At 35.6% G+C, this 19,050-nt stretch overlaps 1 long non-coding RNA gene across 2 annotated transcripts in view; it reads left to right on the top strand.

Moving 5' to 3' along the window:
• The first annotated feature begins 3,882 nt into the window (after positions 1–3,882).
• Positions 3,883–19,050, top strand: part of LOC103095425 (uncharacterized) — a 71,618-nt gene continuing 56,450 nt past the window's right edge. Inside the window, exons 1-3 of one of the 2 annotated variants that reach the window (XR_473254.3) lie at positions 3,883–3,995; positions 4,606–4,706; positions 13,831–13,924. This is a non-coding gene — a long non-coding RNA (uncharacterized LOC103095425). Of the gene's footprint in view, positions 4,707–13,830; positions 13,925–19,050 lie in introns of both variants that reach the window. The other variant, XR_001625108.2, reaches the window with a different exon arrangement.

Below are 19,050 nucleotides of genomic sequence, written 5' to 3'. Positions count from 1 at the left end.
GACTAAATTAAAATCAAGTTGCTTATCTGTATGAATGGACACAGTTTCCACATTGAAGAGTTTCTTTAAAAAAATTCTTGCCTTCCAGATTAGAATTAATACTGTGTATTGGTTCCAAAATAGAAGAGTAGAAGGGGCTGAGCAATGGGGTTCAGTGACTTGCCCAGAGTCACACAGCTAGAGAGGATCTGAGGTAAGATTTGAACTCAGGATCTCCAAATTTGGGCCTGGATTTCTATGTGCTGAGCCACATAGCCGCCCAGGAGGAGTTTCTTACAATAATAAAATCATAGATCTGTACTTCCACATACAATATCTATCTATGTATCTATCCATCCATTCATCTCTCTCATCTATCTGTCTGTCTATATAACTACCTATCTATCTCCATCTATGTATCTATATATCTGTCTATATAACTATGTATCTATTCATTCATTCATCTTTCTCATCTGTCTATCTGTCTGTCTCTCTCCTGTAATAGATGACCAGAATGGTGACAGAGTGCTTGGCTGTTTGCTCTCTTGTCTTTTCTCCCTCATCCATCTCCCTAAGAGTTTGTGGAGTATACTGGTCCATGGGACAGTGTGTCACTAAGGTGTGTATTTTGAACAGTACTGTAAACCTTAAAATTTCCCAGACCCTACTTTATAAGATTGGATTAAGACCATTCCCCATTTGGGCAGTGAACTCTACTTAAAGCAGGAATGTGAGAATTCTACTTTACCTACTTGGGTCTGCCCTAGGGGAAGATAAAGTTGTAAACTCTTTTCTGAACAATGAAAAGTACTTAAACCCCTACTTTTCTTAAGCTAAGTACCTATAAAGGTCAAGCAACTTGTGAATTTACAAGGGACAAAGAACTGGAAAACTTACTCAGAGCTTTCCTGGTGTGAATTACTCAAAAATCCACACCTTCTGTGGTGTGGACTAAGAATGGGCGGTCCTTTAGAAACATCTACAGTGATTGGTAGATGTAAGGACTTAGGGAAGGTGACAGAGGAGATTTTGCCCTTAAAAATAAGAGCTCAGGGAAGAGCTGGGAGGTCATTCTGAAACATTCAGATTGGAGAGACTCATTCTGAGGAGACTGATTCTGAAACATTCAGATGGAGGAGGGAGCTGGTGAAAGCAGCTGAGATGCTGCTGGCCTGGTGTCATTAGAAATCCTTACTTAGACAGATCTTATGGTGAGTTATAAAAAACTGACTGATTTCTCTTTTAAGACTCATGTCTAGGCCATATTGGCTTGAGGCCCTTCATACTTATTCCTTTCTTGCTCTCTCTTTCTTTGATTACTCATTGTATTGTTAATTAAAATCTCTATAAAACCCAATTGACTTGGGTATTTGAATAATTGGGAATATTTCCCTGGCGACCACCTTATATTTGATTTTAAACCCAAGACACTGTAGTGAAACATATTTCTGCGGTCAAATTTACTCACCCTCTCTTATATCTATCACAATTTATATCTTCCACTATTTTAATCACTATACTTTAAGACCTCAACCAGTTTAGATCTCACAGTACTCTCCCCTTCCCAGTGCTTCATCTCAATGAATTCTAGTCATGGTTTGGGACTATTAGTTTCTTGGTGTTGTGAATCAGTTCTTGTATTTGGTTAGAAATCTTTTGCTCTGGGATCTAAATTGGATTTGTTGTCACTCTTCTTTGGTTTCTTGGGTACTGAAGTTTATTCTTGTACTTCAGTATTTGGGGTTATGGATATTTGTGTATTGGGATCTGTAACTCTGGACTTTTCTTGGGCTGTCTCATGGCTTTTTTTTTGTTTTGTTTTGTTCTTTGTCTTTGGGATTTTGAGAATCAGTGCAAGGTCTCTTTTCATTTATTGTTTTCTTATGATGCTGACTTTGACTGATGGACTTGTTTAAACTTTTTATGCTCTCTTTTTCCAATCCATACTTGCATATCCGAAAAGTTTCTAGGTATTTATTGATTTGTTCTTTATCCTTTCCATTGCTTTATTCTGTGCCCCTATATGACTCAAATACTTTGTTCTTCATGTCTAATATGTCTTTTTGTAACTCCCTCTCCATTTCTTCTATTTCCCCTCTGTTTAAAGTTCTTGTTTTCTCTCTCTCCATCTCTAGACTTCACTTCTCCCACCAACAATTCTTTTATTGTTCTCCCTAGTGTGACAGCCCCCTTTCCCCATCCCTGCACTATCTGTGCATTAAATCTGGTTTCCTTCTGGCTTCATGTGGTTTTAGACAGTATAGCTGAATATTTGGGTCTTGTGCCCTCACTAATATGCTGCATTGTTTTGAGATCAGCAGTAGCCTGTTCCTTTAATTTGCAGTGGTCACAGCATTTGGACTTATTTTCATTATAGTATGTTTGTTCTCTGTTGTTATTCCTGTACCCTTTATATTATACATATTGGTTCTGGAATTGTGAGCCTCTGTTGTTACCCTGTTCATAGCATGTTTTCATTGGAAAGAATCTAACTATGTATCCATTTTTTTTGGCACAGGAAGTATTTCCTAGTATTCCTTGAGCCCCTGGGTTGGTATTGGGGTCTTTGTTGTGGGAGGCACCTAATAGTTGCTAGGTTCTTGACCTCCTCTCTATATATTTTTAGCCTTAGAGTTTCTTTTGTTTCTTCTAATTTTTGTTTTACTTTTTCCTTTTCTTTTTGCTGCTCAGTGTGTGTATCATGCAAATATGTTGCTGAATCTCTTAAGTCTTGGATAGATAATGGCTCATATTGTGGACAAAAATGCTTAAACATTTTTTTGAGTGTTGGTGTACATCCTTTTAGGAACTGCCTCTTAACATGTGGAATGGCTTCCTGCCTCTCTTGTGGGTATCCCAATATTGCTTCCGCATTTTCCATCAATCTGTCAAGATAGACAGAAGGATGTTCTTTTTGTTCCTGCCTCAGTCTCTCAAATTTGTTCCATGCATTTGGATGATTGCAAAGTGATTTTATCACCACTAAGAGGTCCTCATGTGCTTTTCTAAGGTAACTAAGGTTTTGGGGTCAGGAGAAATATAAATCCTCATAAAATTCTGGCCAGCTCATTAAATTCTCATCTTCTCTAGTCTTCCTTAAGAACTGGGCTTGTTTCTGGGGGTTAAACAGTTCAGAAAGTAAAATCTCCACATTCTCAAAGCTAGCCTCATATAATTTGAATGCTCTTTTCATCTCACAGAGACATTTATAGGACTCGGAACAAAATCTAGGCATCCTCTTTTTTTAGGATCTCTAAGTCCTGGTCACTGGTAGATTTTGTATACCTTTGTATGTAAAACTCCCGAATCTTGAGTAATTTTTGCATAGTCCCTAAGAGGCATGATCTTCTGTGCACCTGTTGCTCCTTCAGGTTGCCTTGGTTCTGTTTGTTTATCTGCAATTATTTTTTCAGTGCAAATCCCTACTGTCAAAGCTGTTGTTATTACAGTTTTAGTGTCCTTGTCTTTGTCTTTGTCATTGTCATTGGTAGTAGTCCCTGTCACAACCTCCTTCCTCTTTTCCAGTTTTTCCATCTTGACTGTGAAGTCCTGGTACATGTCAGTAATGGCTGCCATTTGTGTCAGGTCTATTGTCTAGGTTATTGATGTCTCTGCCTAGGATTATTTTCAGTCCCTTCCTGATGGTGTAAAATTGCCAGATCATCATGATAGTACCATACACAGCAGGAAACATTGCCATAATGTCAATATTTCAATTGATATTTGATCCCAATACTTCATGATATTTACAGCTGCCCCTATAACATCATTAACCATATTGATAATAGTTCAAAATATGAGTAATATCAGTGTGTCAATATGACTAACACCAGTATGGGCCACATTATTTTCTGGTACATCTTTGTTTTTCTATGTCCACACCATATTCAGTTATTTGTACAAGTCTCTGTAAAGGAACAAAGATGCCAGTTTGAATCCCTGTATAGGCTTGCTCAGAATTCTGTACTCAAGATGGCTACCCCAACCCCAGTCTCTTCCAACTGCCAGGTGTAACTGTGGGTGATGGATTCTTGTTTTTATCCACCTACTGGGGTGCCAACTGTAATAGATGACCAGAATGGGGTCACCCATTGTTTACTTTGGGGACTAGAGAGTGAGAGAGGTGTGACAGAGCCAGAAGATGGATAGGATAGATTGATCCTCCCTTCTCTTCCCCTAGGGAAGATAACACAAATTGCCTTTTAGAGGGACAGAATATGTCCCTTCAGAGACTGGGTTGAGTACAAAGGTTAAGTACTGAAACTGACTCTCCTCTCTTGAGGAGAAAGTATGGCTTTCTTCCCCAAGCTTCAGTTCCCTTAGCAAACTTGGTCAAGAGGAATAACTTCTTTTATTCTATAAGGACACACAAGACAGGGAGAGTGGGGTTGTTGGATCAGGAAAGTGGGAAATGGGAAATCCCTATGAGTTAACAACTGACCCCCTCCCCAAATCCTGAGGGCTCAGGCTATCTGCCTGACCCTCCTTGGTCAGTTGTGAGATCTATCCTGACTTCTGTCTAGCCTAATTGTAGCATGAAGTTCAATGGACAAATTTCAGGGAATGGAGAGAGTTCTTTGGGTGAATGGCTTCCTAGCAAAGTCCCATCCACTTCTTTATCTTCAGCTAGATCCAAGGGGTTTTGGGTTCACTGCTCAGAAAGGTCTCCTGTCTCAGAGGTATCTCTCAGACTAACCATTCCAGGAGCACTCCCAAAGAGAAATGAGGTAATATGGTGGTTTTTTCCTCAGCTTTTCTGGGTTCCTTCCTGGAAGTCTCCATCTTCCTTGCCCTTCCTCTGCTTGGGTTGCTCTTTTGCCATGTTGAATCTGATTTCTCTCTTATACTACCTTCCTATCTATTTCTATCTATGTATCTATGCATATATGTATGTATGTATGTATGTATCCATCCATTCATCTCTCTCATCTGTCTAGCTATCTGTCTGTCTCTCTACCTACATATCTATCTCTATGTATCTAGGTATCTGTCTGTCTATCTGTTTATGTAGATCTGTCTATATGCCTATCTTTCTGTCTGTCAGCCTATCTATCTATCTATCTATCACAAGCCCATTTTTATGAAATCAGTTAATTGTATTAAGTGTCTGAGTTGGATACTAAGTTTTGTTTCTTTAAATGTTCAAAAGAACATTGCACTTTTCCACATGTTTAATTTATAGCACTAATTTATAGGAAGAAAGTATAGAATTTGAAATCAGAGGATGTGGGTGTGAATCTAACCTCTGAAATTACTCTCTAGGGGAAGACTAAAGTTCTCTGACCTTCAATATCCTCATCTCTAAAATGAGGGAGTGAATTAGAGATTCTCTAGGTTCCCTTTCAGCTAGAAAAAGAAATCTGTGATTTTATGGCTTTAGTTTTTCTCTGAGTGACTTGGGCAACAGTTATCTGTTTTCAATGCTCAAGTGACCACTTTTTATGACTGTAACATTTGGCGACTGTCTGTCATTCACCCAGAAGGTCACATAAGATCATCTCGTTAAAGAGAAGGGATATTCTGGGCTGTATGCCAGGAGCTCCCTTGAATAATCATATGCCGATACTTCAAAAACCCTTGATTTTGTCAGTTTTGGTGCCAACATAGATTGTAACCACTCTTAAAAGTTAGTGTGGCCAAAACCTTCAGGAGGTCCCTTGTAGGAGTCCTTTCCCCTTGATAGGAACTGTTAGAGCTTGTTCTCAGGCTGCACAGTCTCCACAAACTAAGAGGTATTTCTATGTCATGATGTAGAAATTAAATAGGACTTTGGAGGAATAAAAATTATAGAATAATAAAATGTTAAAGTTAGAAAGGGCCTCAGATATCATAGTGAAACTTCATTTCTAGAACAGAAAATACTCTCAGATAGGTTGTAATTTACTCAAATTCATATAGTAAGTGCATAGGAAGGAACTAGAAACTAAATTTCTTAGTTATTCATTTATATTTCTATTGTGTTATGCTTATTTTTACAGATTATCTTACAATGAATTGATTTAACTTGAAAAAGGCTTACACTTTGACTTTAACAATTATATATATATATTGATATGTGTGTTTGTATATATATATAAATATATATGCAAATACATATATATGATATAAAGTAGTTTTTCTGAAGGAAGCAAATTTTGAATTTAGAAGATATATTCATTCTTTCTTTTGGGATTAACTTAATTTTGGGGGAATATAATGTAAAGCCTAACTCTTCATAATCACTCTCTTTGTAAGTCTTTTATTAAATTAATATCCATTATTTAGAAAACCTCCAACTACATGAATAAAAAACATCATGAAAAACTTAATAATATAACAATAGTATCAAGTGATCTATAAAATAGGGAGGAATCTTTGCCAATGTTGTTCAGCATTATTGCTGACGAGTTTCAGCATGGAGTCCAAATAGCTGATGAGGTTGTCCAGGTGCTTCAGTATTGTTAAAAATATTTTTAAAAGGGGGGAAATGAAACAAATAGCCTAAATATTACATTGGTTTGCAACGTAGTTTGAGAACAATATAGAATAAAAATGTACTAAGGATAACATTATACTGCTTTGATTAAATTTAATTCAAAGACTTTAATAGCTTATTATAAATATTATTATTCAGAAAGGCTTCTCTATGGCTTCTCTTTCATATCAAGTATCTCTGAATATTGTCCAACAAAATGGCATTGGCATACATTGGACTAACCCATTATCAAAACAAACAAACAAACAAAAACCCCTTACCTTCTGTCTTTGAATCAATAATGTGCCTTAGTTCCAAGGCAGAAGAGAGGCAAGAGCTAGGCAATGAATGAGGGTAAAGTGACTTGCCTAGGGTCACATAGCTAGAAAGTGTCTCAGGTCAAATTTAAACCCAGGACCTCCTGTCTCTAAGCCTGGCTCTCAATCTACTATGCTATCTAGTTGTCCCAACCCATCACTTTTCAGAATAAATCGTAATGTAAAATTCTACCTTACATTTAAACCAAGAACAATTTAAGTATAATTATGACATAATAATAAAAAATAAACTAAAGCTCTGCTATGAAATATGGACCTTAACATGTAAGTCTTTTCTATATCACTCATTTTTCTTTTTTTCCTGTAACCATTTATATCAAATTATTATATAATTTTATCATGAATTTATTACTTATTATATCAATTATATTAAATTTTTAAAAATGCTTCATGTATTCTAGGACTTCTAACTGATCTTGTGGCTAATCTGTTTTTTTCCCCTGAGGCCTTGTTTTTAGGCATTTTGGAGTTATTCTCTTCTTGGTTTTTGTCTTGGCCACATCACCATCAAAATAGTTCTTTATTAACTTCTATTTATATATTTTTCTAGTATTACTTCTTGGAGTGGGAATTTATGTTGTCAAGGCTTTCAGCACGTTGAGCAGGAATTTTGTGGCTTTGTATAGTCATCATCTGTATTTTCTGAGGTCCTGAGGTTTTTATATCCTCTGGATTTAGTGTGCTGTGTTATTTAGGGAACAAAAGGCCAATTCAGGCCAGGGAGCTACAAATTTCAGGTGGATCCTATATAGTCAGATCAAGGGTACAGTCTGATGGCTGCCATCCTACTCTTTCTAGATCCTTGTTTGGGTCTAGGCAATAGAGCTGCAAACTTACCTATGAATGGAGGTCTAGTAATCAATTGCTGCCTTCAGTCCCCATCAACTAGTTAAAAGGCTCTCAGGTTCTTTGCCTGAAGGCTAAAAATTCATAAACCTGCTCTCAAATCTGGGAAATAATGCCTCCATTGTAGACACATTCCTCTTTTGAGCTTTGGGCTAGGTCTTTGATTTTCTCTTTCTCAAACAGAAAAGTTCATGGCCTTATTTTGTGTGGAGTTTGGGCCTGTTAGTCAAATTTTTGATTATGTCCTGGAAAAATGACTCACCACAGTTTCTTCTTTGATTTTCTGATTACTACGTGGTCCAGCCCTCTTCTTAGATCTTTGTTTGAGTAGTTTTGGAAGCAGATGAACTATACTGATTCCTTCTGCCTCATCACTTTGGCTGGTCTTTCTTCATTAATAGTATTTTGCTGACTATTAGCCTTGGAGACTTAGAGAGCCTTCAAAAGGAGGTCTGTAATCACTCAATGTTTCAACACAGAAAAAGCCAAATGGATGAAGAATTCTAAGTCTCAGTTATCAATTAAATAGACAACACATAGAATTAGTCCATCAGTACATATATTCTGGATAGACATTATACAAAGAGAATGAACTCAAGTCTAATAAAAAAAAAAGAATAGGAAGGGTTTTTGGAAATTGTGCAATGTTTTTAATGACTTCAAGTCTTTTCCTGAAACAAAGGTTCACTTTTCTATCAGTAGTGTTCTTCTCATTATTCTCTATGATTGTGAGTCATAGAATACTACATTCTCAAAAGATATAAAGTTAAGAGACAACCAAAGAGCACCGGAGAGGCACATGGTGAGCATGAGTAGGTTATGACATAAATCAAGCACTGAGCAAGAGAATCTGCATCAATTGTGCTATCAGACAGATGAATGACTGGAAATGAAGTGGAATGGGGCATTAATATACAAAGAGCAAGGGGTAATCTATGAATGGTATTTTTTTTTATTACATTGGTATGCGTTCAATATCAAAAGAGTTGCTATAGAGGATTTATGGGAGCACATGGAGAAGTGTCTCCCACAATAAGATTTACTTACATACTATGTATTCTCACCTTTGACTCATACTTTTCATCTCTGCATTAACTCAATCACAGCAATTGCAGTGATGATACCATCAAATTTTCATTTTCTGTGTTGCTAGAACTCTCTTCTTTACACAATCTTTCCTAAACATATGGGGGCCAGATCTTCCATTGTCACACCAATGACAGTTCTTCATAACCAGCATCAAAAGAACATATTGATCATCTTTAAATAGCTAGGAAACTTGAAAATATACATAACAGCTGTAGGCACTTACCTATGCTCCTCCTTCCTTCCATCCACACCTCCCTTCTTGTTGCAGCTGTTTGCCTTTCCACTTGGAAGTCTCTAGAGTCTAACTCTGCTGGATGCTGACTCCAGGTGCTTTCATTCTGCTTTCCTTTAAACAAAAATTTCCCATATTGATCACTTCCTTCCACCTTTGCACTTTCTCTAATAAGTCACTTTTTGGCAAAGGGAAAGAATACAAAAGTGGAAAGACTACTCAATTTAGTTAGAATTTGGACTGATAGATATTGGCAAGTCAGCTAACCATTCTGTTTTAGTTTAGTCATCTATAAAATGGGTATTTACATTCCCCTCTTCACAAGATTGATTTGAGAAAAGCATAGTATAAGTGATAGTATGCTATAAAATAATGAGTAATTATTACTATTATAACCTCTTTATTACTCTGTTCTATTTATGACATAGGAGACACAAATTAATAAATTATATAACTTGGTTTATCATCAACCATGAAGCTTCTGAAATTTCACTCTCCTTATAGATGTTTGGTTCCTGTCAGAGAAAAAATCACAAAGTAGTGGGATTGGGCAGAGAGGCAGTTGAAAGGAGTTGTGGTTATGTGTATATGTATAATGATGGAAGTTTTGGGTGAGAGCAAAGATTTAAGAAATTTCAGTTCAAGGTGGCAAAAAGGGAATGTTGGTCAAAGAGATCTCTTTCCTTTTCCTAGTTTGCTCTTGATTCTAGTCCAGAGCTCTACTGGAGATAAATATGTTGTTGATGAAAGAGCATCAATAATATTCCCAATGAGCCCAGTCAGTAAATGAGATGTGGCCAGCTTCATCATGAAACAGTCAGAAGGCAGAATCAAAGTCAGAAGGTGTCTTTTATCCCTACCTACTTTCTTTGTGGCATCACCAATTTATTGTCAATAATCCAGTTAGAACTTAGTAATGTGTCTCTACCCACTCTTGAAGCCTTCCTCTTTTTTTTTTAAAAGTGACTATTTCAGTGAATGAAATGACCTTAGAATGTCTAAGTTCTACAGAAAACAAACATTCTTGTATCCTGTATACAGATGTTTTCACTTAAAATAGAATTCATGAGCAAAGTAAGAGTACAGTGATCTGTCACTAATTGAAGGAGTTACATTCCAGAGACTCCCATGATAGGTGAAAATCCGCAAAGTAGCAGATCCCTACAGTAAACCTGCACAAGGGGTAGTGGCATACTGCATTTCCATTGTGTACAGCTATTATGGTATTCATCTGAAAATTCCCATAATAAAGAATTACATACATACATATTTAAGATTATATGTATATATATTTAAAAACCCATGATCAAGTGAAACCATGATAAGTGAACTGTGATATAGTGAGAGATGATTGTGCACTAAAATATCACCTCAGACACTTCCCAAGTGACCTTGGGCAAGTCACTTAACCCCAACTGCCTAGTCCTTATTGTCCTTCTGCCTTGGAACCAATACTTAGTATTGATTCTAAGATATAATATAATGTTATTAAATAATATTAAAAACAAAAATAATTTTATTAAAAAATAAAAGGAATTAAAAATTAAAAAATAACAGTAAAAAATATTCAACAGTTAGCACATAATGTACAAAATAACAATAACATATTTACCAAGTGGCTGCCAGATTGAAACTTTCATGAACCTTTGAGTCTGCCCAGTCTTGGACTGATATGAGCCCAATTCTAGGAATTACACAGTAGAGAAGTTAAAGAGAACCTAATAGAATTTTCCAGGAAAATGTGAAGAGAGGGATTACTCTCAGCTATGTGAATTATGGTAAACTTCATGGAGCAATAATAAAAATTATTAGCTAGTATTTAGGTTTTAATACATAGTTTAAAAATGCTTATCTTACCACAACTCTTTGAATTTAGGAGTAAGACTATTACTGGTTCCTTTTCACATGTAGCAAGAATATTCTGGTCTTATTCTCCCAAAGGATGGCCTATTATATCTTGGCCTTCTTGGTTAGAGGCATCCTGAGCCTCTAGATAGAGAGGTAAATGGTATCTCTAATGCTATCATCTTAATTTCCCATTGGCTGTGTTTTTCCATCATTAGTAATTGCTGAAAGACTAGTGCCTTAGTTCTATTTAACTGTGTAACTTGAAGTTGTAGCAAGAAAAAAAAGTAAAAATCCCCTCCCCCACCCACCCAATGCCTTATGGACTCTTATATTGGAAAATGAAAAGAAAAATGGAAGAAAATATACTTCAATTTGCATTCAGATCCATCAACTCTCTCTCTTTCTGGAGTTGGATGGCATTTTTAGTCCTTTGGAAAAGTCATAGATCATGGTATTGATCAAAGAAGCAAAGTCTTTCACATTTGATTATCATTAAAATATTGTTGTTACTGTGTACAATGTTCAATAAGTGATAGTGGTGGGGGGAAGAAATAGCAAGGCAAAAGCACCATGACCTGTTTTCATGGCCACATAGCAACCTCAGAGGGAAGAAGGAACAATTGCAGGATGTGTGTACATGCTTCAAAGTCTAATATATTTCCATGACATGTCCTCACAATTATTCTAGGAAAAGGCTTTCCAGGATTTTTTTAAAAATGGGGACACACTGTCAGAATTACTCAGGAATGTGCCAGTTCATATTATACATAGATGAAGAAAATAAAATCTAGAGAGATAAAATGACTTGCCAAAGGTCTAGTGGCAGAACTGAATCTATAAAATTGTAGCCCCAAGAGTTCCGCCCTCCCCCAGTTAAACAGGGATGGTTCCTCTGTTATTATCACTGATGATCCAGCAAAAGCTTGACACATTTTATAGCAGTGTCTCCATCATTCATAGGAACTTGAGTCCTTTAGAATCCATACTTCAGATTCCACAGATTTTAGTCATGGAGCTGTCTATGATATCCTTTGGTGATTCTCCAAAATAATATGATTTGGTAATCTCACCACAATAAAGAAGTATAAATTCTTTGAGAGCAGAAGTTATATTTTTATTTTTTTGTCTTTGTAATGCCCACCACTTGTACAGAGCTGTAGCACTATGTAGGCATCTGAGGCATTTGTTGTTGCTATTGAATCATTAAATGTCTATATATGCATAGCGATCCTTTATTATGATACATGCAACTTGCCTCATCACAAAATAAATATCTACATTTTGTGAAGAACAGGTTTTTCTAATTCTAAGAGAGCATTTAGAAAGTATCACTCATTGAACATTGTATACAATAACAACAATATTGTAATGACAATCAACTATGAAAGTCTTGGCTTCTCTGATCAATAACTGTATCCATGACAATTCCAAAGGACTCATGATGAAAATGCTATCCCCCTGAGAGAGAGAGAGAGAGAGAGAGAGAGAGAGAGAGAGAGAGTGAGTGTTAGTTGATGAACTTTGAATGTAGGTGGAAGAATTTTTTTCATTTTTCTTGCTTTTCAAAATTCTTTGACAACATGGATAATGGGGAAATATATTTTGCATGACAATATATATATATATAATAGGTACCATATTTATTTCCTGAACTGAAAATAAAAATGAAAAAATATATACAATCTAATAATTAAAAAAAGCATAACTCATTGTAACTACTCTCAGGTTGGACTGTCTTACCTATGCTTTGCCCCAGTTCTTGGTCTAATTTGTTCATTGTCATTCTCATGGGAGATGAAAAATCTGTAATGGTGGCTACTTTGTCCATCATATTTTATGCCAGTGACATATGGTAAAAAATAAAACCATTGATAGCCTTAAAGAAGAGGTTGCAGCATAAAAGCTCATCATTTAGCCTATGCAAGTAGAAGAATGGATACAATGGGGATTGGGGAATCAAATGACCAGTTAGTTAGCCACAGCACTTGGTTATATACCCAAATTTCAAGTCTCTTCTTAACAACCCTAGAAGTGAGACCCCTTTCAGTCTATCTTTCTTTCTTTAACTTGCTATGTTTGGGTGGTGCCCTTTAAAATTGCAAAATAAGCACTCCAGACTACTGAAATCACTGAAATCACAGATAAGGGACCTAACAGACTTCCTAGACCAAACTGTACCTGGGGGGAAAAATCTCCTTTCCAACATTCCCAAGAAGGACTGACTAACCTTGACTTAAAGATATAAAGTGCGAGGGAACCTGCTCCTCTGGAAACAGTACCTTCCACTTTTATATAACTTTGTTAGATAGTTCTTATTTCATATTAAGATCACATGAATCTCTTTGCAACTCCCAACTATTGATCCTGGTTCTGTCCTCTGAGGCCAAGAAGAACAAGTCTGTCCCTTCTTCCACACGGCAGCCCTCCAAATGTTTGATGAGTTATTGTTATCTTCTTTTTCCTCTCTCCTGCAATATTATTATCTTGATATTATCCCTACTTCCTTCAATCAATCCTCAGATGACATGATCTCAAGGTCTTTCATTATTTTGGTTGCCCTTCTCTTGCTACTTACTCTTCAATGCTGAGATTCATAGTACTTTGTGTCCTATGGCCCAAATTTTTCAGCAGTTATTTTAATCTGTAGTCTTTCTTCTTTTACCTAGAAGAATGAGAATGGGTGGTATTGTGGGAAAAGCACTAGATCTGGAACCAGAGGATCTGAGCATGAATCTTTACCACCTATGTGATTTTAGGTAAAATCAGGTAAATTCTTTTCCCTGAGCTTCTCAAATTAGAGGAACTTTAAAAACTCTTCCATTTCTAAATCACAAGATCATAGATTTAGATTTGGAAGAGACCTTACAGAATGCATCAGCCTTCATTTTATAGATGAGAAAACCAAGGGTCAGAGAGGCAAGGTAGCAAACTGAAACACATAAATATTCTATCCACTTCCATGATAATGAAAGTCTTCCATTTACTCTTGTACTAAACACTGTTCTTTAAGTTTGTCTTACCTTTGATATTTTCTTCCTATGCAGGGAAAGAGCTTGTCACTTTGGATTAACAATTGCACAAGTCTCCATGCTGAGCCAAGCACTGAAGAAATATTAAATGGCTCAAGGACTCCTGAAGGTACAGGCATTACCCAGGCATTTGGGAAAATGGAAAGTGGAAGTAAAATTGATTTAGTTAAATTTTATTTTCTGCTTTTCTAAAAAAAATGATGGTTGAGGAATGAAGGAAGAAAAAAAATGGAGGTATTAGATTAACACCAAGTATGTAATATAAGAATTAGATTAATAAAATCCTGACTTGTTCAAAAAAGAGAAAACAAGGGCTGTCAATGTATATTCCCCTGGGCTTTTCACTCTTCTCATGTTCATTCGGATTTAAAGGCACAGTAGATGAAATATATGTTGTTGAGAAAACATTTCCTGAGGAAACCGAGCAAGACTAATTCAACTAGACTTCCAATGAGAAAGAATTTCCTTATGTGAGTCAGGCTATCAAAATTCTCTAACATTGTATCATTTTATGTGTATTGCTCCACTTTAGTCTACATTTAATAATTATATTGCAAAGAGACAAATGATTTATTGATTATGTCCCTAAGATTGAAATGGAATATCTCTGTAAATGTAGACTAATGAACACAATGAGATCAGGTTTTTGAATGCAGCTGAAATGTTATGATAAGAAGAACCACTACATGAAAAATGTTAAGCTATCATGTACAGGGTAAGACATTTCATGTATTAGATAAAAATCACATTTAGCACGCTCAAGTTGCTAAAGGAAATCAAAATAAGATAATTTTTTTCTTGTTTATAAACATTAAATAATACTTTGGTTGGTAAAGTTAGCACATAGGGGCAATGTATATCCTATCTCAGACAAATCATGTATCTATTGAGTGAAACCTATATCAGGATTAAAAGTAAAAGAAAATCTTATTCTGTGTGACAATGATATATTTATATGCATGGATGGAAAGAATTTCAAATATATCAGACATCCATAGCTGTGTTTTTTGGATAGAAACTAGTAGAAAGTATGCACCTAGAAGGCAGGTGGTACACACAACCAGAGAGAATTTTGGACTTGGAGTCAGGAATCCCTGAATTCTAATCCAGGTTTGGACACTTGTTACCTGTGGAACTCTTGGTCAATCACTTCACTTCTCTGTGCTTCTTTTTCCTCATGTACAAAATGGAGATATAATAGCACCTTTCTCTGAGGTTTGTTGTGAGGATCAAATAATAACATGTGTAAAGTGATTTGGAAAACTTAAAGTGCTATACAAATTTACTTATCTATTTCTTTTTTTTTTTGCTTTGTATTTCTTGCACAACACGGTAGGTACTTACTAAATGCCTATTGAATTGGTGACTCATGCTTTTTTAAATGTCCAATTTTTAAAAATTTCACCTGTGTTCAGGATGTTGTATAAGGTGTTTTTTTTTATGATTGTCCTAGCCTCAGCAGAGATGGATATGTTCAGTATCTGTGTTAAAAGTTTTCCTTCAGATACTCAAAGTTGATTCGACAGGTAGCTTGGTACTCTATTCTCTAGACTAAATAATATTCAATTTTTATATTTCTCATACATATCCTATTTTTGTACCTTTCATTTGTCTTTCTCATCTTAATTTTGCTCCTTCAATATGTCTATACTTTTCTTAAAATATTCAGAAGAAATTGAATTCTAATCTGGACTGAAAAGAAAACTATTTAGCCCATTTTAAAAAAATCAACAAATGAATAGTGGCTCATACTTTTTGGTTTACTAGGCTCTATAGAAAATTTTCTTCTCTGAAGATCTAGACAGTAGAACATGAGCTTTATTTCCTCTATCTATAGTCCCCAGCACTTATTCTTAGTGAATTTCATACTATTTTTGAGGATAATTTCTCTAATTTTTCAATGTTTATTCTTCTTTTCTTTCATCATTCCTCCTCTGATAACTTCCTAAATCCATTATCCCATTGTTTGTACAGACACCTTCATCATAGAATGTTTGTCTTGAAAGAAACTTAGTGATTAACTAGTCTGACACCACTCCCTCCATTTTATAGATGACTGCTAGGAGAAGAAAATTAGCAGTAGAATGGTTAATTTGGGTGGCTTGAGGTCCTGTACATGGACCACTCTGTCGTATTATCTTTCACAAAAGATACTCCAGATGAGATATCTGAGTAAATTTTGTTTGATTAAAGTAGTAAATACTCACAAATGCATTTCTGTTAGTCTCTTAATGTTTATATTATGAACAAATCATCATGGTACATTAGTAGAGGTCCATGCTACTGAAGCATCCAACAATGGAGATGGAGTTCAAACATACAGTAACTGTTTTGATCAAATAAAGTTTAAAACATAACCATAATGATATTCAAAATTGTTGTGGTGCTGCATGTTAATTATGTCTAATTAAGTTTTATAATCAAAAGATGTGGTTTCAAATTTTGACTACTTCTCACAATCTGTGTGGCCTTTGGGAAATAATTTTACTTTTAAGTGTAACAATGTTCTTTTATAAAATGAGGTAGTTATACACATCTCTAAGTCCTATGAATCTTTTTTGCTTTTTAATTTTTGACTTAAAATTTTCTTGAAAAGGAGACAAAGCCTTTTATTCAAATATTATTTATTTTCTTTTCATAATTATAGATTATTTAAAAAGATCACTAGTTAGGAGGGTTCACAACAGAATGATTTGAAGAATTTTATAATGTAAATAATGACAGCAGATACTTAATTATTTCAATAGAAAGGGTCCTCCAGAAAATAATTGGCACTTCAGTAGAGGAAAGGGTACTCTGCAAAACCGGGAAACAGGTATCAGGAGTGAGTTAAGGAAGGTGGCAGAAAGGGTATGTTACAGATATCAATGACAGACTTCAGAGAGAGAGAGACCACTTTAGTTTTGGCCTCAACTTGTTTTTGTTGTGACTGGACAAATGTCCTTTATGTCCAAAGGTACTTTACTAGAAGGTACTTTAGGATCTTCCCAACTACATACTGCTCCCATTAGAATAAGCAATGAATTCCTATGTAGAACTAGTAGATCAGAGACTCAGGATTAGTGCTGGTTCTTTAAGGGAGGATCTAACATCTTGAACCTTACTATGGTAATTTAAATGTCCCCTCTGTTTCTAAAGTAGCTGGTTTTAAATAGTAACTTCATCATCATCTTTGGATAGCTGGGTATATTTGTAAAATTGATCTTTGGTGCCCTCAGTCTCATATTTCTGTACCTTGAGATACCTTCTTTGTCTTCTGTCAGACCTTTGAAACAACATTTCTTTAAATAATTGAAATTTTAAAAAAATTTTATTGATGTAACACCACTTTTAGAGATTGGAAGAATGGTCTGGACTCACTTAGACTTCTGGGATTTGATTTTTTTTTTGCTGGTCTCTTAAGGCTACTATAATTTCTGCCCATTTCATAGCTTATGGGGAAACTGTGAACTCACTATTTTCTGTGACTTCTCTCCTCTTATTTTTTTTTATTATTTACTTGTTTCAGATGAGGAAAAACTCTAAATCCTAGAGATCTGAGAGAATTCAAGTCATTTTTCTTCCTTCTAGGGGTGTCATTGCATTTATAAGTTTTGTTTCTATACCAACTTTATTTCAAAATATATCCATCCTTCTACTCCTTAATAAGAAGCTACCCTTCAACAAAATTTTTTAAAAAGAAAGAAAAAAGCAATTCATCAAAACTAATGATAACATGTTATGACTGATAGCATATGAAATATTTCTGCGAACAATTTGATAAATTCATTTCCACCACAATGCAAATAGTAACAATGACAAATTATGTCTGATTACAACTCTGTGCCTTATATGTTTATGCTCTCTGTAGTTTCCCTTGTACCATAATCTTTTCATTTACATATGGTCACATACTCATAAATGAGATTTGGCAATTGGCCCAAAGTGTCTGATTAGCTTAGTTTAGGGTTTGCTGGTACAGTGGATAGAGGCCCAAGCCTGGAGTTAGAAAGATCTGAATTCAAATCAAGCCTCAGACATTTACCAGATGTGTGATCCTGGGAAAGTCACTTAACACTATTATCCTCAGTTTCCTTGTTTTAAAAATGAACCAGAGAAAGAAATGGCAAACTGATCTAGTATCTTTGCCAAAAATACCCCAACCAAACAAAAACAAAACCCAGAACCAAAAATGGGGTCATGCAGAGTCAGAGAGGACTGAAAAGACTCAATAAGAACAACAAAAAAGAACATTCTTTGGAAGTCTGTAGTATTTCTAAAGTGATTACATTACTAAAACAAAAAGATTGTCAACATGTTAGACAAGACATGTGTTTCCTTTTATGATAGGATTTTTAGACTGATAGACTAAAAGAAGGCTGAAAGTACATCAGATTTCAGAAAAAAATGGACCAATCATGGAAGGCAGCACAGGGGAAAGTGCATTCACTTTGCTTGAAATACCAAATCTTATGTCTATTGCACATGTGACATTGAGCAAGTTACTTAACATCTGTAAGCTTCATTTTTCTCATCTGCACAAATCAGGGAATTGGTCCAAATGGATTTTGAGGTCTATTCCAAGTCTATATCTAGTAACCTTGTGATAATAAAAATGTTTGGGAGCAAGGGAAATATATATATATCAATTATGACCACTGAAATATGTTTTCTACTGTGTCTTGGGTTTATATAAATATAAGATGGTCGCCAGGGAATATATTCCCAATTTATGAATATGCCCAAGCCAACTGGGTTTTATAGAGAAATTTAATTTATAATACACTGATTAATCAATAGAAAAAGAGAGAAAGTAAGAAAGGAATAAGAATGAAGGGTCTCAAGCCAATAAGGCCTAGACCTCAGTCCTAAGAGATAAATCAGTCAGTTGGTTTTATCACTCACCCAAGATCTCTCTAGGTAAGGCCTTCTCATGCCAACCTCAGGCTCCACCTTCAAGAGAGCCTCCTTTCAAGAAATGTTTCCATAGAATTCTCCTCCTGACTCCTTCTGAGTTCTCCTTCCACAGCCTCCTTCAAGACCTCTCCAGGAGCTCTCCCTCCAGGACCTCTCTCCTCTCAGACCTTCTTCAGAGCAAAAAACTCTCTCCTCAGAGCAAAACCTCCTCCTCCTCAGACCCCGCTATCTTTTAGCAAACAATCTAAGTTCCCTCCCCTCTGTTCTCACATCTACCAATCACTGTCAATTTCTCCCCTGTGCCAATGGTGGCTCTAGCTTAAACCAGGATGGCCCAGA

This window comes from Monodelphis domestica, chromosome 5 (assembly GCF_027887165.1).
Source record: "Monodelphis domestica isolate mMonDom1 chromosome 5, mMonDom1.pri, whole genome shotgun sequence".
NCBI classification, from domain to species: domain Eukaryota; kingdom Metazoa; phylum Chordata; class Mammalia; order Didelphimorphia; family Didelphidae; genus Monodelphis; species Monodelphis domestica.
Note: the sequence above shows the minus strand (reverse complement) of the source record. Positions and strands in the feature narration are given on the sequence as shown.